At 38.4% G+C, this 22,249-nt stretch overlaps 1 long non-coding RNA gene across 2 annotated transcripts in view; it reads left to right on the forward strand.

Moving 5' to 3' along the window:
- Positions 1-22,249, forward strand: part of LOC150081255 (uncharacterized) — a 265,661-nt gene that overhangs the window by 78,012 nt on the left and 165,400 nt on the right. For both annotated transcript variants that reach the window (XR_016547286.1, XR_016547285.1), the window contains exon 2: positions 3,528-3,588. This is a non-coding gene — a long non-coding RNA (uncharacterized LOC150081255). The remainder of the gene's footprint in view (positions 1-3,527; positions 3,589-22,249) is intronic.

Raw genomic sequence — 22,249 nt, forward strand, 5'->3', positions numbered from 1 at the left:
TTAATCCATCTATCTATAAGAATTTGCTCCTTACTCTGTTTTCTTAATGTAAATTTTGTATATACTGTATTTTAATTCATGTTTTCTATTGATTATTACTGTTTTGTATTTTCTGTAACTCCTAACGTTCTCACCTTTATTTAGGATCGGTGTGCCCTGTGTGCAAGAAACGTGTATAAATAAATAAATAAATACAGTAAGTTATATTTTAATACAATTACGGTACTTTTTGATCGTGTCTGGTATTCTGATTTTAAGTATTCACTTTATCTTCTACAAGTAAAAGACATTGTCTACACTACAAACCTTGATTTAAATTAATTAATTTTAATTTATATAAGATCAATGACAAATTTGAGTGTGTAACTGGGAACACGTTACCCAAACAGTCCAGCTGATCAAAGGCGGGATGTATCTGCGTTCTCTGTTGGTCTATTGGTCTTCTCTATTAGTCTTAAGTTGCTTGATGAGCCTATGGAAATTTGGAGCATCATGCCTTCCCGTTATAATTTTCGCAAGGGTGCCGATGTTCTGTGCAGTAATTATAAGCATCCATGGGGTTGTTTCCAAGAGTGATAATAAGGCTGTTTTGGAGATGGTAAGCGGTTTCCAGCTATTCGGTTAAGCCATCTTGGTATCAGTAACCCAGCCGGATATACTGTTTCAGATGGCGGTGGAGCCGATGCCCAAAATTACTATATAAAAAAATTATAAATAAATATCGTACGGTATAGATAAGTAGCGACTCAGTAGTACGAGTCCACGTAATCCGAAGACACCATTAGGGACGTTCGAGACCCAGTTGAAAGGCTGCACTTCTGTCGACTCAGATTTGTTGCCACTAGAGCTATTCAAAAATGAATTTTCAACACTTCAATCTTTATCCACACAGCTCTATAACTTGGGAAATTATTCATCATATTTCAAATAGCTACTGCTGGTATTTTTAATCAAAAAGGAAATCGATAGCAGTTTTCTAATTATTGTCGAACCACTATTTTAAACAATGCTGTAAAGTAATTGAGATCCTGATACAAAAATGTAAGCTCGTATCTTCAAGCTCATCGCTAAACTGATACATACTCAAATGATCCACATTTATAGATGTGCCAATTTTAACTGTTTTGCTAAAACAGGATCCTCTCGATCATATCGGATCACATCTGGATCAAGGGCAGGGCTCTTCAAGTGTTCTTTACAGTCTGGTGCACCTTAAGAGTCTCTAATGGGCTCTCTCTTATTTATTCGCAATGTAAATGGCATCAGCTCACTGTTTTCAAAGTCATGGGTTGAATGGCAATTATTTTCTGTCACTTTCAGATTTATAAAATCATTGTTACTACTCAAAGCCAAGTCATCATGGTCCAGTGGTTAAAAAAAAAAAATGAAAAAAAAAAAACCACAAAAACCTGTCATATTTAGGGACACCCGAAAATTACTACATATACCCGTGTATATTATGTCCGTAAATTGTTTTGTAGATGGTTTTCTGCTTTGCTGTAAGAAAATTCCGAGTTTCCGAGACAAAAAAAAAAAAAAAAATCTTCTCTGAACTCAGCCAGGGAGTGAAAAATCCTTATAAAAACGTTCAGGCCATTGCTGATGGGATTCGAACCGGGGTGTTTTCCACCGGCTATGGGAAAGACGGTGATTATACTCCCTGTGGTACCCGCGAAGACAGTCCAGTGATTAGTATGCACAACCATAAGTTTAGACGTTGCAGGTTCCAACTCGTATGCTACCATAAAAAATGCGCTACTCATTGTGAACTGTGATCCCAAAAAATTTAGCCGGCCGTGATTCAATATGCATGTAGTCCCTATGGATATGCAGTAAACTCTTTTGGTCTAAGCCATCACGAGAATAAACCAAACTGTATTAATATAATATTAATATACTGTAATCGGTATTAATCTATTTTATCAGTCTTCAGAGAGGACAACGGTATTATTTTTCTAAACGAAATAGTTAATAGCACTACTAATTCTTGAAAATTTGTGGCTGGTCTTCTCTTCGAAGTACCTCGATCTAACATACGTTGGTACGTAAAATTCTCAATTTTATTTTTCAATCAAACTACTCTTTAAACCTTAGCAGTCTGCTCAGATATGCTAAATAGACTCATAAAACCAATCCTGTGAAGACCCATCTACCCGGCTCATTCATTTCAAAAAGCAAATGCATTGGCCATAAAATATAATATCGAATCCTTACTATTATTTCTACCCTACTACTTATCCATTGGGCATATTTTCTCTTTAAACTAAATATTATGTTTTCTTCATGTAAAAGTCATCTTTATATAAATATTTTATGATGTCATACAAATACTGTAATTCGTCATGTAAACGTTAGTCATTTTTCTACATATACTATAAATAAATAAATAAATAAATAAATATTCATTTATTGCGATACAGTAAGCCCATCACAGCACATGGCTAGGGGCAGGTAAAAATACAACAGGAATGAATAAAATAATCGAGTATATGTACATAGCAGATTTTATATAGATATTAACAATGCCTAGGAATTTTAGTTATGAATTTAAAAATTGCAGAACAGTTATGAATTTAAAAATTGCAGAACAGTTATGAATTTAAAAAAAATTGCAGAACAGGACATTTGCCTTTCAGTTGCAATTACTGGGTTGGATTATTTTTCTTCATTTTATCGGAGATCTGACTCCTGTAGGCTTCAGAGTTGATTAACCTGTTGCAATCAATGTTGTGATGATTTATGAGGTGAAGAGATGCATTGGGGAACATTCTGTCCATTTGTTTGAGCCTGGAGAGGTTGGATTTGAATTGCTGGTTTCTTGAATTTTGAATAGCCAATATAATAGCTATCCCTGTTGGGGATAGCTATTATATTGGCTAGGTTTGGTGAATCGCATGCAGAGGTGATTAATTTTGCAAGAAGCATGACTCCAGACTCGTTGATCATCTGTTGCAGAGGCTTTGTTTTTAGGTTTTTATAAAGCTGTTGCCTGGATATTGTATGGGGAAAACGAAGCTTACTATTGAGCCATCTAAGAACCCAATATTCTACGGCAAGGAATTTCTTGACGGTTACTTGAGGAGCACCCCCGTGGGTAGCACAGTTGTCAAAATCACCGTTCATCCTCCCCCCCCCCCCACTATGCGGCGGAATACGACCTGAGTTCGAGTCCTGGCGATGACAAGAAGAATTTTTATGGGCGTTTTTCACACCGTGGCTGAGTTAGTCGGTCTCAGGCGAGGGTAGCAAGGTTTTTTCTCCCGGAAGCTGAGAACATGCGCGAGTTACTGACAGTACACGGGGCAATATGGCTTTAGTAGCTGATGCTCCTAAAATCCTTCTACAACAGCAACCTGCATATATATATATGTTAATATATAACGCACAGAGATACATATTAATATTTAATTTCTAATACATAAATTCCTTTTAAACATATTCATTAAATATAATAAAGGACTTGATAAAAATTATTTTATATGGCACTTTAATTTTATACCTATAAATATATCTAAATGTATTTTCAGATTTCCTTGAATTAACAGGAAGCATAAGTGGCCGAAAAGGAATTCTTCGATCATCGATATAGTAAGATAACTGTTTTTTTGAAGAAAATTTTATCTTTCCTCATATTATTCTTAATATTACTCCCAGTGCTTTTTAGAAAGTTAAAAATAGTTACACTGAATTAGTTACGCTGTTTCATGACATAGATTCAAAAGAAATAATTAATATTTCATCATTTCCGCTTATTATATTCATTTTAGTACCAATATCGTTCATACATTAGAATGTTACATATACTGATATACAATATGAAATACACTGCTTGACAAAATTAACAGAACACGTAGAAAACGTTGTGTAACTCGTGCATCTTGCTATGAAGTTGGATAAAATTTGGTATGGTAGTGTACCCTAGAATAATTATGAAATGATGAGACACCGAGAAACTTAGAACAGGTATAAGGGCCATTTATAGGGGTTGTATAAAAATTACCAAAGAGGTCACATTAAAGAAGTCGAAACAAGATGCTCGAAAATATGGTCACATGACATCAGAACGGCATATGATCCCCTCCAGACTAAACAGGCCTGACAGCGGTGACCGTGCTCGTTATAAGAGTGTCTATAAGATTTGGTGGAAAAATATCCCATTCCTCTACCACCGCATAACTTAGCTCACCAAGTGTCAGAGGAGTTGGCTGTTAGCGTCCAATGCGACGCCCAAGAGCGCCCCACACATTTTCTATCGGGTTTAAGTCCGCAGATCGTGCGGGCCACGGCAGACGTTGGATAATTTCAGTTCCAAGATATTCCTCCACCACTTGAGCTCTATGTGCAGTGGCGTTGTTATGCATGATTGGCGTTGTCAACCAAATGTTGCACATAAGGTTCGAGATCTGTTCTCGGTACCTTTCCGAAGTTATGGTGCCCCTATCAAAAACGTGAAGACGGTGTGGCCGTTGATCATATTCCGCCCCACACGAGAACACCGCCTCCACCGTAAGGGTCCCTTTCTCTGATGTTGAAGGGGGTGGTACCGCATTCCTCGTTGTCTCCAGATGAAATAACGGCTAGAATCTGTTTCTAGGCTAAAATGGGACTCAGAGTACAGAACTGTACCTAATTTGTCAGGCTCCAAGTCACACGTTCATGGCACAAGTTTCACGAGCTCTTCTATGGTTTGGGGTTAATGCGATACAAACCACTGGCTTCCTTGCGTAGAGTCCACTTGAATTTAGCCTTCTTAACACAGTCCTGTTGGAAATTTTCTCACCTGTGGCCTTAGCAACCTCAAGAGACAGTTGATGACAGGGCATCATAGGGTTTCGTCCTGCTATTAGAGCCACATAGCGTCTGTTCAGGCAGACCGCTATCTGGCTCTAACAGCAGAAAGAGAGAAAGAAACAGCTAAAGAGAGAAAGAAAATAAGAGTGGGTATAGTTTAGAATGAAGCATTTTATATATGAACAGAGCTCCGTGATATACTCTTCAGAGCGTAGAGGTACTTAAAAAATCTGGAATGGACATTTTTTAACTTGTTTATTAAATGGTTGAGATGGAGAGACCATATTGTGTCACGATAGTCAAGATTGCGAAGGACTAGTTGTTGTAAAGAATAAAATGAATTGTATGAGTGTCTGATTAGACCCAAGAACATAAAAGCAAGTGAAACTACAGATGAGATCTGAAGGGAATCATGGAGATCAAATCCTAATAAGGCCTATGCCGACGTCAATAGCGAACTCAATGTGGTTTACTCAACAAGGCATTAAATACTCAAGTAATGCCCTTCTCCCACTGAATTCTGGTACCATTTTTTATCTGCATTTCCATGTTTGTTTATTTTTTACACCTTCGTGATTATCTGTTTCTGCGAAACTCCGCATAGTTTCAAAATATAAATTGCACTTTGGTACTTTCCTGATATCTTCAAATCATTTCTTTCTTAGATCCACCTCATTACGCGCGCACACACACGCACGCACGGAGCCCATTGATCTGTACATCTGTCAGTGAAAACAAACAGATGAGAAGCTATTCTTCACGACAGCCATAGAGTAAACTCTTCTCTCCTTCCATATTTCACCCTGCAGCGTTCCAGAGCAACGCTCAGACATCAGGATTAATACAAATCTTTCTGAATGCCCACGACCATCAGCACACCACAAGGTGATGGCCAGTGAGATCAGGAAGGGCTCCCCGCCAAGGCCTCACAAATCCAGCATTATATTTGACTCGGTTTAATCCCACTGGGAAATGGGGGAGAGGTGAAGGAGAGGTGGCAGCTTTTGTGTCGCTCTCAAGTAATGCACGTGACATTTACGGTCATCACATCACTCTTCCGTATTGACCACGAAAGAATGAGAAGGCTGGACGGAGATGCCGTATCACAGTGAGCCGGATTAGCAGAGACAAGCGGAAGAAGAAAAGCCACAAACCGAGAATGTTTCGGGCACAAGAAAGTACCGAGGATGACGATAATGCACGTAATTCTTTAATAAACCTATCCCTCAAAAATTACCTGCAAGAGAACTTTGGAAAGAAATTTTATCGCAAAATGATCTTCCAAAGACAAAAGTAAATAAAAAAGAGAAAATGTATTTTCTTCCAATGAACAGCAGGAGCATCGGAATTCCTCTTTCTCTCTAACATCTCATCCACCCATCCACGCAGATATCACAATGGGTATAATCCTCATCCACTCCATACCGTGCGGAAAAAGCCCGGGTTGGAATCCCTCGAATGACCCGAGGAATTTTTATGTGCCTTTTACACACTGTGGACGAGTTAGTCGATCTCAGGCGGGGACAGTTTTAATCTTGTCCATCCATCGGTTCTTTTGTTTTCTGTCCCTTGTCTGTGCTTTGCTTCATTATTTACCTCAAGGCAATTAGAAGTCCAAATTAAGCTGATAAAGGAGGTTCAAAAGGATTTGTGTTCGCCCAGAAGTAGTTGTGATAGGAGGTTAAAACAAACACCATGAATTCTGACTGTCCTTCAAATTCGGCAGCAGAAATCACCTCAATATCAGAAGCAGTGTTTTTCACGAAGAAAGGACTTCGGGACAAGAAAGAGGAAGAAATCTAGGGAACAAGGTCGGGGAAATAAGCGGGATGCGGGAATCTTTAAAACCCACATTCATGGGCACATCACAGCAGCATGCGAGGAATGCGCAAGGGCATTATCGTGGCGTAGGCACACACACCACCTGTTTTCTTTTATAGCACAGCACGTAGATATATGAAGAGATTGGAATAATACTTCGCCGTCACAGAACAGCCCTTTTGAAGGTAATCTGTTAGTATTACACCATACTGATCCCCCCAAAAAACTGACAGCATCACCTTGCCAGCAATTGGTTGCACCGTTGCCTTTTTGGGGGGATAGTAATTCTGCACACTTCCATTATTTTGACATTTGTCTAGTATCGGAATCATAGTGATGGATCCAAGTTTCATCATTGGTGATTAGCCGTGAAAAAAAAAAAAAAAAAACTCTCTTGCTTTTCTTGGCACACTAACATCATTTCATGTGCACATTTCCTTCTTTCCTTCATGCCCTTACCGACCGGGCTAGCCAGATGGGTAAAGTGCCTGCCTGGCAACCCAAAGGTCGCGGGTTCGAATCCCTCCTCGGGCTTGGATCAAAGTACTGGAAAAACCTTGGGAGGTGCATTATGGCCACAGAAGCCGATGCGCCAACAACTACCGAACTTCATGCCCTTTCATCCTTCTCTAAAGGGTCAGAAGTCTAGGAACCCTCTAGCAGGCACTTTACTCATATCCAACTGTTGATGGATGATTTTCTCCACAGATCCTACACTAAGTTACTAGGCGCCCTGGGATTTTTTCATCATGTACTAAGGTTCTTCCACATTTGAACTGTTTACACCAATGTGTAACAACACTGTAACCTGGGCAGTCTTCTCCATAAACAGCGACCATATCTTCGTGGACTGTCTTGGGTATTTTCCCTTGCAGAAAGAGGAACCGAATTACTGATCTGCATTCCACTTTATCTATTCTGACGCTTTACTTGATTCAGCCCTGCAAATAAAAAAAAAATGAATTGCCGGATCGAAACCAAAAATTGAGTGGTTGCTATAGAGATTTCAAGGTATCAAACAAAAAAAAAATTCATCTTTCTATCACAACTACTTCTGGGTGAATACATATCTATTTTGAACCATCTCGTATTTCACTGCACCTCAACTTGTAAATCTCTATGAACTGTTTCGTGGTAAAATTTAGATAGGTTAAACCTCCGAGGTGAAATCATTCTGTAATAATGGATGGATTACGTGTCAGAATATATCAACCAACAAATGATTACTACTGAAATAAAGAAATACTGTTGTTTCTAGAGTGTTGGGCTTCATCAGTAAAGAGTTCACAATCTTTCTGAACCCGTGCTGTTCTGTCCTCTTTCAATAATTAACACACTATTTTATACCTCATTAAGGACAGAAGATGGAATATGCTTCGTTTTTAATGGATGAAAATGGTAAATTTGAAATTACCTACGGGCGCCATACCTCTCTCTCTCTCTCTCTCTCTCTCTCTCTCTCTAAATGCGTGCCCACAATTGATATTCAGCTCCAGCATCCGTGGGCACCTGTAGAGGAGATAGCCTCAAATATTGCCCGTTTCCCTAGCAACCAGTCTGCTACAGTGGCTCCACAGAAATATCTTTGTGAACCTCACAGCCGACAGTCCCGCAAATGTCGGTCGTCGTTCTCTTAGTGCCCTCGCCGCATTGACGAGGGTCGTTCGTATGATGGTCACGTCCAGATGCGGGACAGAAGCGAATGGGCGCTGCAAGGTCCCCTGCTTTTCCGTTTTGCAGCTTTCTCCGCTGGAAAAAAGCAAAGCGGCGGAAAATTGTGTTGCATGCCACTAGTGAGAGGCAAGTCGATCCACGAGAGGTACGTAGGGATAATTATTACAAGGAGGGACCGACTACACAGGATGTTAGAGGAAAATGTACAAGATGATATGACTTCCTAGGAATGCTGGTAGTCACAGGGGCTCTCCCTGCGAGCGTTCCTTTAAACATTCCCCCTGCCCTCAGCCAAAAGCATCACTTCCACCATATTGGTAACTGAAGTGTATCTCTCCAAGCGATTGGACCCCTGGGTGCACCAAATTTCACTACACTGTACATTTCCGAACCCTGAATAGTCCATTATTTTCATTTGATGTTCCTCCTAGTGGCATGTGATTTAGTTATGAGTATATAATAGCTTCCGTTATGGGTTAGTCATAATTTCATATACATGGGATTTTTCCGACTAAGAATTTCTATTATGAGAATTCTTCGGAGAATCAGAAGTATTGCAGCTTGATTGGATTAATCCTTGGTCATCTGTGCAGAACAGGATACTAGATTAATAATACTAAACTCAAAATATATATTTTTAACACATCTTAAATAGATTCCAAACAACCCAGATAAAGAACGTTTTGTCATATAGATTTCCATCTCTGCTAAAAGTATTCGGATAAACCATATTTAGACTTTGGTCTAACCAAACTCAAAGCTACTAAAGACATGTTTATTATATTCAACGAGGAGGAGGAGGTACCATAATCCGAATTATGATAAAATCTCAGTCAAAACTTAAACATTCCCCCTGCCCTCATTCCTCCTGATGTTATTGTTCTTTCTAAAATCCTCCCTCGGTGATTTTAGAAAGAAAAATAACTATCAGTGAGTCCAAATTTTCTAATTGGTCTTTCCATGGCAAGTATTAGGATGGTGAGACATGAGCTTGCCGTAAGTATACTCTCAATTTCGATTAACTTTATAGTCATCTTAATATCCTCCAAAACAGTCACGCTTGTTACAAGAAACAGGACATGTGCACTTTTAAATGCAAGTAAAAGCTCCAGCATATGCGAAAAGAATCAGTATCTACTGATGACACAGTTACTCCATGGCAGAGCTTCAGCAGGAAGAAATCACTAGTTAACAAACGTTGATGAAAACGTTAGAAAAAGGAAGAATTCCCCATGAACGGAACACTCGCAATTTTCCAAACTTGCTTGATCCCCTCCCCCCATTTAATCGCTCAAGCATATTATCAGGTTCCAATCTCGTCCTACAGAGAGCGCTGATGCTTACTACTAATAATAATCTTACTTCACTTCAGACCGATAGTAAAAGCCTCCTGTCTACATCAACAAATCGAGAAAATCTTCCAATCAAAACACTTCATGATTGATGATTTCCCCGATATATTATGGATCATAAAACAAGTTAGCAAATACGAACCTGTTCACCACGATAAACTGTGCCCTTAAATGCTTTTGAAGCCACAGCTGAACTATCCATCACATAATTTCCACCTACAGAAAACTGAACTAAATAAAACAAATTTAACCTCCTCTACAAAAATCATTTTGTCATTAAGGAAAACATTTTTTCCTCAATAGCCCTTCTGTCAAAAAGAACCTGGCAAAACAACAGTGCGCAAGAAAATATTCACTCACCAAGTGGTGAGGGGTGTCTCACAGCGAGACGTGCTCTCCGAACTCTGTTCATAGTGATCTGCTAACCTTCGTCCAGGACAGCAAAGATATTTATGCTATGCAGATATCACTAAGCTGACATGTCCAACAATGAACAATGCAATAACAGCACCAACTACATTAGTGGAAAAGTAAACCATAAATCGCTTAACTGATTACCTCTACCCACGTTGGACCCGTTACCTTACTGTCACAAGAAAATAATCTATAGAATGGTGTACTCTATGATTCTTTGTGGGGCTACAATAGGGGCCCAGGCATCCCCCAAAAACCTTAAGTGTCAACTATCTACAGCAGTGGTTTTCAATCTATGTTCAATACACGCACTTCTATTCAGTAAAGCTGCAATTACAAGACTGACCGATCGGCCTTGAAGGTACTTGTACTTCAAGTGGAACATGTGCCAACATGTCCCTGCTTTGTTAACTCCTCCTGTTTCCACAAATCGTACACGCAATTCAGCCTCATTAGTCAATCATCTTCCGTAACAAAAGGTAAAAACACAGAATCCACGTTTATTTGCAAATTAAATGGTTTATAAAACTGCAACTGATATCAACGTTTTGGATGGCTTTGGGATTCCCTTCTCAAGACAAGTTGCTATACTATGGAGGTAACGCCACAATGGCATAATACGTACAAGGTCGGATCAATAAATAATGCTCAATTACTCACAGAAGTAGGTGCATAAGGAAAGGGGCTAATTTATGATGTACACTTGTTGTACTATTAATTAACCATTAACACACTTAATATCAGTTTTCTGGGTTTTTTTAAATCTGAACATATGGATGGACAAAGTGTAAGCTGTTTCCGGCAACGGTGTGTGATGGAGTTCCTGTTCAAATCGGTTGATCAGTCGGCCACATCTATCCATCGAAAACTCATGGCAGTCTATGGGGACCAGAGAGTTGATCGAAGTATTGTCCGGAGGTGGCACCGACGGTTTTGAGAAGGTGATTTCAACATCAAGGACAAACCAAGAGCACGAAGACTAATATCCATCACAAATAGTGAAAACGACGAAGAACTCATTGATCAGCTCATTCGAAATAACAGATTCATAACCATCAGGTGATGGACGCTGCAAAATGTCAAAGAGGAGTGTTTTGGCCATCATCAACAGACTGGGTACAGAAAAATCTGTTCTCGGTGGGTACCTAAGCTGACATGAGAGATTATGGCTGCGAGGGAAGAGGTCCGAGCAAAGAGATTTCATTACATCACATGTAATGAAACGTGCCTCTTCCATTATGACCCAAAAACCAAGGCAATCCTCGAAATGGACACACCCGACATCACCTGTAAACGAAAGCCAAAACTTTTTAAATCATCGACAAAACCTATGGCTACCTTCTTCTAGAATCAAAATGGCATAATTTTGATCGATTTCTTGGAGAGGGGAACAACTATCAACAAAGATTATCAGAAGTGCATCAAGTTTCATCAGGATAATGAAAGCCGCACAAAGCACAGATGTCAAAAATCGCACAGCTGGGGTGGGCCATATTGCGTCACCCACTCACTCTATAGCTCTGACCTCGCCCCATCAGATTGGGGGGGGGGGGGTAGACTGAAGGCATGCATACCTGCGTGGCAAAGTGTTTGAGAGTAACACGGAACTCATTGTTTCTGACATTACACGTTGGTGGAAACGTCAGCCTCCTGTATTTTGCGAAAGTACATTCACTGTCGGAAAAGAACGCTGGAGAAAATGCAGCGAGCGTAGCGTGGTGGTTCTTACATTTCACAAAGTTCAAAGATTGTATTTTATGTATAGGAAACATGGTTACAATATCTCAGATAATAAAGAAGTTGCAGCTTATAGTGTATTACTTATTGACCCGCCCCTGTATTTTGATTGATACGATCATGCCACAGCATAAACAGAACAATGATGGTGTATAGAATTAGTTGATGAAATGTTAAACATTTTTAGCGCATTCAGACTTCTGCGATATGTTACAATTGTAGAAAACTATATCTGGATAATTGGGAACTACAGCCTGCGTGGATAACACAGTGGCATTGTCACCCTCGTTCCTACGCCGGGAGGAAAAGGCGTGGGTTCGGATCACGTCAATCACGCGAGGAACTTTTATGGGCTTTTTTCATTCCGTGGCTGATTTAGTTGGTCTTAGGGGTAGACAGCAAAGTTCTCTTCTCTGGAACTGGGTTTTTCGTCCAGTAAACAGACAAATCGACCAGAGAATACACGAAATTCACGAACATAATATACTTAGGCACATGAAGGCATATTCCGGGTAGCCCTAGTGTGACTTTTTTTTTTTTTTTTTTTTTTTAATGGGAATGTTGTTATTGATGTAGGGTTTTAGGAGCATCAGCGACTAGGGCCATATTGCTCCGTGTCTATTGTCTGTAAATTGCGTGTGTTCTGAGGTCCATTTCTTTTTTTTTTTTTTTTTTCTGGAAGAAAAACCTGAGTTTCCGAGAGAAAAACACCATGCTACCCTCGTCTGAGACCGACTAACTCAGCCAAGTTGTGAAAAAAGGCCCATAAAAATTCCTCACGTTTTAAATGGAAACTCTAGGCATTGTTGTACACACTGGTACTAAAATGTCATTATGGGATACCTGAAAACTAACTCATCTTCCCATGCATATTACGTCCGTAAATTACTGTGTTCTCTGATATACCTGCCTGTGTGCTAGACGAAAAACCCGATTGAAAAGTTACTGGCATCATTCGCGGGATTCGAACCCGGGCCTTTTCCACCCGATGTGAGGAGGCACTGATTTAACCACTGAATATAGCTTTCATTGTGCTATACGAACAATGGAAACTATACAGTAACGTTTCAGACAAGATGAATGCCATGCCATTGAGAATCCCTTGAATACTGTATTTACATAAATTGTAAGGAAACTGTAATAGGATCCAACGATGCGCTTAAGAAATATCCTAAAAGTTCTTCCACAGAAATCAGCGTACAGTTTAATAGAGGGGCTTTGTTGTCACAAGACACTATTATTTACAAGGACCGCAAAGGGATCTTAGAACATAGCTATTATCAACCAGTAGGGTGAGTAGTCCTGGCACAAACCTTGTGGAACAATCAATGATTCTATGACCGATCACGCTCCGTGCTCCACGATAGGCATGACAATGCGCTCAGCTAACGAAATGATTGCTTTGTCCCCTTCAACGAAATCAATGGTTTCGTTGTTTTCAAGGCAGTTAATATTCTGGAAAGTAATATATAACGAAAAAATATGACAAATATAAACAAACAGACATTGATTATTGTCCTGTTTTGTCTACATTCAAGCTGGAGATCATTGACCGAGAGAGGAGAATATGGATAGCCTTCCAGATATGAACTGCCAGATGGGATAAATTTAATGATAAAGTGATCAAATTTATTATCACTAAGAGGTAATTAGGTGCATAAAACCAAATTTATAAACCCGTTAACCGATTTATGTAATTATTGAAGAACTGACACATAGAAAACGGAGATTAGCAAATATGTCTATCGAAATCAAATAATTTTGCTTTGTAATAAATAGAATTTTTTATTAATGAAGAGCGGTCTAAGTATCTGATGAAATTACCCAAGAGAAAAAATGATGCTTTATTAACTGGAAAAATCAATAAATCAAGTCATTTCCCTTTTATTTAGAGGTATTTTAAATGTAAAATACATATTTTATAGAGATAAAAACGCAAATTAAGCATCACACTTTTGATTATTATAGACAAGAGTGCGGCTACAAAGAAATGAAAAATATTTTTTAACTCATTTATCATTTTAAAATACAATTTCAATGTTTATCCCCTTCAAAGTACTCTCCAGCGGCGCCTATTCAGTGCTCAATTTGCGATTTCCAGGATCTAAATCAGCAGCGGAGGTCCTCGAAAGATACCGCGTTTAATTGCTGCGTTGTGTTTTCTTGAATGCCTGCTAAGTCCTCAAATCATTTTCCTTTGAGGTGGATTTTAATACTCAGTGACCAAGATAAATAACAGGCTCCACATAAAGTTCGTCGAACCTGTGTTGAAACATTGAGATCGTGGAAAAATGATAAAAAGAAGGCTATGCCATATGCAATTCTCATCATTTGGTAGAGAAGGAGTAAGCAATGGGATATCAAGATCTAGCCAAAGAGGAAAAGTTTTTTGCCTGGATGAAAGAATATAGTTCATAAACCACTGGTAGACCCAAAAACTGTCCTCCTTCCACCCTTCACATTAAACTTTAATGAAACAGTTTGTGAACTTCAGGAAGGTCCCTACTTCAAATACCTTTGTACTAAATAACCATCAATTACCCAAAAGAAGCTAAAACAAGGTATTTTTGTTGGACCTCATGTTCACTAACTGATGAGGGACTGAGATTTTAGGGGAACTATGAATAAAAAAGAAAAACAGCCATGGCTTAGATGCCGGTCTGTTACTGAGAACTTAGGGAACAATAAGGATACAGACTACAAGAATATAGTTGAAAATATGTTGGCAAACTTCAAGAAGATGGGTTGCAACATGGGTGCCAGGGTACATTTTAACACCCCCACATCGACTTCTTCCCAAATAATCTAAGAAGTATTAGTTAAGAACAGAGTCAGAGATTTCACCAGGATATTAATGACATGGAGATGAAGTACCAGGCGAGGTGAAATGTCTATTGTTGGATGTTGAAGCGGGACTGTAAAGTAGAAGAATTTGCGATAAAATCAAAGAATGAAAATTTGGCCCATCCTAGATCAGTTTTGTTAAAATGAGAGGTGAGTGTTTACTGGACATTTTACCACACTGCCCTTTTTAATAGTGCTTTCAACATGTATTTAAATATAAAAGTCTGGTAAAACTAGCTTTTTGTTATAATTTCAAATCTGCCAAAATTAATAAAAATTTGCGAAAATCAAATTTTTTTACTGATTTTTGAAGTAACCTGACGTGATGGAAACAAACGAATACATTTTTGAAATCAGCATTAGAAAATGATTCAGAAACATCCTTTGCTGAGAAAACAGCGATTTTTTTCAAAATGCAGAGAGTAGTGTAATGGATGAGCCAATATAAAAACTAAGGAGTAATAAACAGTTATTGGTATATGTCTGTACAGCGAAATTACTGCTGTGTTGCACAAGCATGTGTCCTGTACAGCCGAGGAGTATTTAACTTTTTAGATATGCGTGCAATGCCCAACTCAGTCAATGCATGACTGAGTTGGATGTATATATATATACATATATACACACACACATATATATCCAATTGCGTGTGTTCTGCGGTCAATTTTCTGTTTGCTGGACGAAAATCTCGAGTTTCCGGGAAACAAAACCATGCTACCGTCGCCTGAGACCGACTAACTCAGCTAAGTTGTGAAAAATGCCCATAAAAATTTCTCACGTCATCGACGTGACTCGAACTCAGGTCTTTTCCACCAGGTGTGGGGAGGACAACGATTCTACCAACTGTCATTCACGAGGGCACAAAATGATGATCTGTCAGGAAATATAAGGTCATGTTGGCAAAATGTTGAATTCTTATATCTGCAATTCTGCCCAGATATGACAGAAGGAATTATATTATGGAAGCCTTGTGGATCAACTCATGACTTCAGTGACTCTGCAAAGCTTAGGGGGAATTTTTATTATCCTAGTATACTCTAATTAGTAAAAGGAATTTGTTTTGAATTAATCGAATTAATTTGAAAAAAGAGATGCAGGGGTTTTCGTCATTGAGGATGCTATAAGGTTCTGGGAAACTACAAATTAGTATCAAGCATATTAGCCATATAGTGCAAGAAACCCAAGACTTTTGCTGCACTTGTAAAAAAATATAAAATATAAAAATATTAAAAGTGTATATAAAATTAAATAATAAAAAATAAAAATTTAATAAAAAAATAAAAATAAAATAAACAACCTGTGTGTTTTCCTCCTCAGGTGGGTAACTATCCAGCTGACTTTTGAATTTTCCTAAGCTGTCAGCTTCAACTACTAACGCAGGCGAGTGGGTAGTTGAAGTGTAATTAATTAAAATTCTCTAGCTCTTCTGGTTCTTGCCAAGAATCCAAACTGCCTCAAAAGCATGACAGTGTAGAAATCATCAATAGCGGATAGTGATTACAATATCATAAAATGGATGGTGTCCAAAGAGATTTATGTGGTCAAAGGAAAGACGAGGGCTTCAATTTCAGGAGAGAGGACCCTAGTGGATTAAGGTATTTCTTGTGCTCGATTAACTAGAGAGAAGGTAACAATATGTTTTTGGATATAAATTCACTATTGAAAATAATAAGTGTATGAATACTTTCCTTATCCTTGATTTCTCCACAAACGCATTCGTTCCCGAAGAGACGTTTTACAAAAGAAAGATTCCAAAACTGATGATAAGAGATGTAAATGGTATAAACGAACAAAAGGGAGAAAAATGTTATAGGCACACACTAACGCGAGGCATCAATTCAGGTGAGTATTATAAGCATAGTAACAAAACCATTGATGGGATAAGAGAGGCAAAAGCTAAGTATGAGAACTCGCTTTCAAAGAGAGCCAAGAATTAGGATAAGGAATTCTAATCGTAGGTGAATACTTAAAAGGAGAGAAAGTGAATCTGACAGGGTCCCTTATTTCACCAAAAGGATGGAATCACAGGACGAAGTAACACACAAGTTAAATACGTAATTTTCAATATATATAGTTTTTTACAGTTAAAAGAATTCAAATCAGCTCTGCGTTCTCTCGACCGCGGTAGAGATCGAGGAAACGCAAAGTTGAAGGAATGGATGGTATACACATTCTGATACACTAAAACAAGGCTGCATGTGAGCGAATCAAACCATTGTGAATATTAATAAAATTGACATTTACTTTTGGAGGATTCCCTTGGTCTCGGAAGCGCTAATGTCTCCCCAGTCTACAAAGGAAGTGCGATAAAGGTGATGGGCAACTACAGACTAGTGAGTTTGACATGTGTGGTGGGTAAGACCATGGAGTCTGTGGTTAAGGACACGATAAGGATAGCATCCTTAATGAATCACAACGTGTGTTCGTGAAGGGGGAGATCTTTCATGATAAATTACTATAACGAATTCATTCGATGCAAGAAACAACTTCGACATTATTTACTTTGTATTCTAGGTAAATACAATAACTAGTACGATGTTTAGTGGGATGCAGATTTGGTTAAAAGACAAGAGACAGTAGTTTTAAATGGACGTTCTTCAGGGTGAACTAGTGCAGCAAATCGAGTTCCTCAGAAATCAGTTATGGAGTCATAACTGACGACAGTTATGACCCAATAAGTCATTAGTGTTCCTTTGTGATAGTGACTTTCAGAAAGCTGACAGTGACTCTTGTATGATTTAAAGGTTAATGATTAAGAACCTAAACTAAGATTGTGAAATGTTAGAAAAGAGATGTAACAGATTTTCTGGGGGGCGCATTTAATTACAGAACAAGGAAGCGACACAAACGAAGGCTCATTAGTACTCTACTCTTCGGTATATTTACCCATCGCATTCGGGCAGCTGTCCCGCTGTTTCACGAGTGAGGTCAGTCCTTCGTTGTAAAATTCAGGGACATTCCCTTAAACTAGATTTCAATGCATAGTTTAACTTCGTCATCAAGAGTTGCAGGTCATGTTATAAATGATTGCTGAATAGGGAAGCCATAAATTCAAATTACATAAAGGAGGTTTAGATTGGATTGCAAGAAGTTTTCTTTTGGCCAGCGAGTTGATAGTTATTGTAGTAAGTTGCCTCCATGGGTGGTTGAGGCTGACAGCTTGGAGTGAGTTTGTTATGTTTGTTTGTTATTTGGTTTTTAGGAGCATTAGCAACTAAGGCCATATTGCTCCGGGGATAATGCGGTGGTCATTCCCTGACCTTTCCGCATCCTCCGTATTTGGTGGTGACGGGCTCGAACCCCGGTCTAATCAAGAAGCATGTGCTATGCACTGCTGCTCCTGCCCGCTTGGCTATGGAGGCGCCCTTGGAGTGAGTCAAAAAACAGTTGGATAGGTACCTATGTGAGGAGGGAATAAATAATAGGTGGTTTGTTTTGTTCTATTTTATTTTATTATTTTTGATTAATACTAATACTAATGCTAAAGTCAGAGAGAGAAAATGTAGGACTGTGCGATAGATGGGCAGGCAACTCCCATTCGTAACGCTTTAACCCGTCGTGTGGATAAAAATCTTAGTCTCTTTGACATACGGACTCCCGTCTTCATTTGTCCACATTTCAAGTAGGGTAATCATTTAGGTTTAATCATGTAATGTGAACATAGAGCTAAAAAAACTAAAACTATGAAGAATCAGCAAATTTGCATGTATTCTGTGCTCGATTTGTCTGTTTGTTGGACGAAAAACCCGAGTTTTCGAGAATAAAACCCATGCAACCTTCACTTGAGACCGCTAATTCAGCAACGGTGAAAAAATGATAAAAAAAAGCGCTCATAAATAATCCTCGCGTCGTTGACGGGATTCGAACCGTTTTACTTCAGTTGTGGGAAGTGCGGTGATTATATTCACTTGAGCGAGGGTAGCATATTCAGCGAAGAGAAATAACGACCAGACCACAGGTAGAAAGTTTAAAGAGGTAAAAATGGGGATGAATAGAATCAAATGCACATCTCTGTCTATTTTTATCAAGACTGGTATGGAGAACGTGTACAAATACGGTGAGATTATATTTTTAAAAGAAAACAGTACTGGTGACTATCGATAAAGGATGAAGTCAGTCACTGAGATAGGTGAAATTTGAAACTCCAAAGATTTTGGCAATGACATTGAATATCAAGATGGAACGATAAAACCTAACGAAACCTGTTCTATCTCTCTGTTTTTTGTAAATCAAAATTATGTGAGCACGAGGAAAAGCGGATAAATGACAACCACTATGGCGACAGAAATTCCTAATCAGGAATCTCCTGATTCTGACCTGCTGCTATATCTTCAATCCCTTCTGTCCTGTCAATTCATTTCCTGTCTTTACTGCTTTCCCAGCTTGTAAAAATAGTCGTAACTTTTAATATTTACTTTTTTAGGTTTCGACTTTCTCTTTTATACTTTCCTGCCAGTAAAGCTATTTATCTTTGTGGTTTTAAGATATATAACTCCAAATGGCTTTCATTTTTCGATTATACTGCTCCAGCTGTTAGGGATAATGAAGCTTTTTCTATCACTGATTAATTTACACTAACTGCTCCGAAGGTTCAGTGTGCGATAGCTGTTCCAAACAAGAATAAAGTATATCACAAGCTTACCATAAAAATGTCATCGGTATATCGTGTGTATTCTATATCTGTCTCTCTCTCTTTTGAGATCTTTTAACGAACTCTTTTAAAAGTTCATCTCGTCAAGAGGACTTGAACCTATCCTTTTTTTTAACACGACGTGGGAAGACTCATTATAAAAATTTCCTAGCTACGAGGACGTAAGTTATTTATTTGTAGGATGAAAACGCAAAAAGTTATACAACTATAGTAAATTTGAATAACTGGTTATAAATCAACCGGTTTTGTTCCCAACTGGTTGATTAATACTCTGCAATACGCCCGGATGAACTTAAATTGATGAAAACCAAACAGTCAAAACCTATTATCCTGTTTCTATTTGCTATGATTCTCCGTGTGAAGAAAGTTTGGAATGGTTCAACAAATATTTTTAAAAGGCTCAGATGTAAAATTTTTTAGACACAATAGACGCAAAGCTGAAGAGAAAATAAAAAAGGAGGAAGACAAAAGGGAAAGAAGAAATAAGCGAAAGGGACGAGGAAGTGTAGATAAAAAAAAGTAAAACGTATAATAAAACAATCGTAAAATACATGCCTGCTTTATATATCTTCCCCTATACCTATCATGTTCTTTATATCTAAATAACTTTCTATTCTAAATTTAAATGCTACTTAAAATTGTCCTCTTATTTTCAATTTTAATAGTGTTTTCCTCTCGCATGTACTTTATGTTAGAAACAGAGGACATTATATTGTCATACATACTTCCTCCTGCTTTCGCGTATCTCTTCTTTCCCTTTTGTCTTCCTCCACTTTTCTTTTCTCTTCAACTTTTATGAATACATAACACTTATATGGTCGCTGGGTGCTTTCTGTCTATCACTGGCCCATGTCCATAAGTCTCCCTTCCATCTTCCTTTTTCTTTTTTTCCGTTGTATTCACTTCTTGAAAAAGAAGTGAATACAACGGAAAATTTCAGAAAAAAACAGACTCTCAAGGAGGGATAGCATAAAGTTTCTGAAAGTTTCCTTATCTAAGCTGTCCATCGCGGTCGCCATGAATTCTAACTGCAGAGGGCCTTTCTACACTGTAAATCATGAGGTATATAAACATGCAGAAATGCGTTCTGAAATGTTTTCTAGTAGAAAACATTTCAGAACTCATTTTGAAATGACCTTCAGAACATCACCAGTTGAAATCTTTATTGTCACCAGTGCTTGACAATCTTTTTAATTTTATTGAGCCTTTCGACAAGGAAAGAAAAGTCAGTTGAAGGGAGTCAAATCTGGTGAGCAAGAGATGATCAAGTTGAGCGATCTCATTTTTCGCCAAAAAACTATCTTACAGAAAGTGCGTTATGATCTGGCACTTATTTCCCAAATTAATATCCGTACTCCGTCTAGTGGTAATAAAATGGCATAACAAAATAATTGTTATTTCAGAAGTATTGGGAAGCAAAGAAACTGTCCACAAATAGCAATATTTGTATAGTTTCACTGTGCAATTTGATGCTGCAATAAAATTTTCTTTTTTGAAGTAACCAACCTTCTCCCCCGTTCTTCATTTAACCAAATAATATTTCGATAATTACTATCTTTAATAAATAAAGTATAAGAAGAAATAAATAGAATGTGGAAAATCCTAAATAAAAAACAATACGGCAGAAGGATTTTCTAGTTCGCTTCGGGAAAAAAAAAAAGATTTCCAAGCTGTGTGTTTTGCGTCCGATAAAATGTAGGGGTGGAGATGTCAGTACAAAACTGTGTTGGTTGCACGTCAATTACACCAGGGAATCCCCAGCCTGTTTCCGAGTTCCCTTGTATGCAGATAACTTGATTTTTGTCTGTACAATGTTCCTACTTCCCTTCCTTGAACAGGGATGGATGGGAACACTTTGCCAACTGTTTGTTTTACTGATGACTGTGCAGCAGAGAATTGTGCATGTTGGTCCAGATACCCGGCAGGGGATGTCTTACATTCAGAACCTTTCTTCCAGTAGCCTTGCCTCATAACACACTTTAAGAGAAAGCAAGAGGCACGCGATTAAGTACAAACATGACGTTTAAGGGGCGCCTGTCTGTCGCTTACAGTACGATGCTCGCGAGACAACAAAAATCCCTATTTCTCTCCTGACTCTCGGACACGTCCGCTCCCATCTCTGTCTGATTATAGGAGAAACCACTGAAAACTTGAAATCGCTAAAAGACTTTTCAGGGAAGTAGTAAACAGGCGCACGCGCACAACTATCTCATCAGGTCCAGGTTTAATGGCCATTATCTTTTTGAATCGGTTCGCGAATTGTATATTAATTGACCGACAACATCCATTTATTGAGTTCTTTGCCAAATAACTCATGGGGAATTCGCTTCAGCAGACTTTTAGTGTTGAAGTGAGTAGGAATTACTTATCTTTTATTAATGATTTAGACTCTCAGGAATAATTATTAATCCACCAGCTATCCGTTATCAGTGAAAAATGGAAGTGTAATTGTTTATATCTGATGCCATTTTAAGACGTTCAAAGAGTCAGATCGGGTCCTAACCAAACATGGAAAGTGCCACTTCTTCCTAATTATAAACTATTCCTTAATTTGAAACCACTAACCGTACGAGCTGTCAATCAGTTAGGCTACCTTTTGTAAACTAAGCAAATGAATTTGATCAATGAGTTAAGAAGACCACTTTGTCAGTCTTCTACAAGCACCTCCCCTCACCCGGAGGAGGCATTACACCTGCTGAAACAGGCTAATGGTCAAGGCTGGGAAGGCCTCCACAACATTCTTGTGTCATCCATGTAATTCGAACTCATGATTCGTTCCACAGGGGTTATAAGATGTAACTCCAGTCGATTAGTTAGCCGTACATTAAATCCTTGGTTGCGAAGTGGCGTACGTTGGATAATGAATAAACACCATCCCTGAAAAATGCATTTTCACAGATAGGACTGCTAAAAACAAGAAACGAGTATACATTTAACTCAACTCTTGCAAACCTTTCAATTGATA

This window comes from Mastigoproctus giganteus, chromosome 8 (genome assembly GCF_048544385.1).
Source record: "Mastigoproctus giganteus isolate SK-2022 chromosome 8, ASM4854438v1, whole genome shotgun sequence".
Classification (NCBI taxonomy): Eukaryota; Metazoa; Arthropoda; class Arachnida; order Uropygi; family Thelyphonidae; genus Mastigoproctus; species Mastigoproctus giganteus.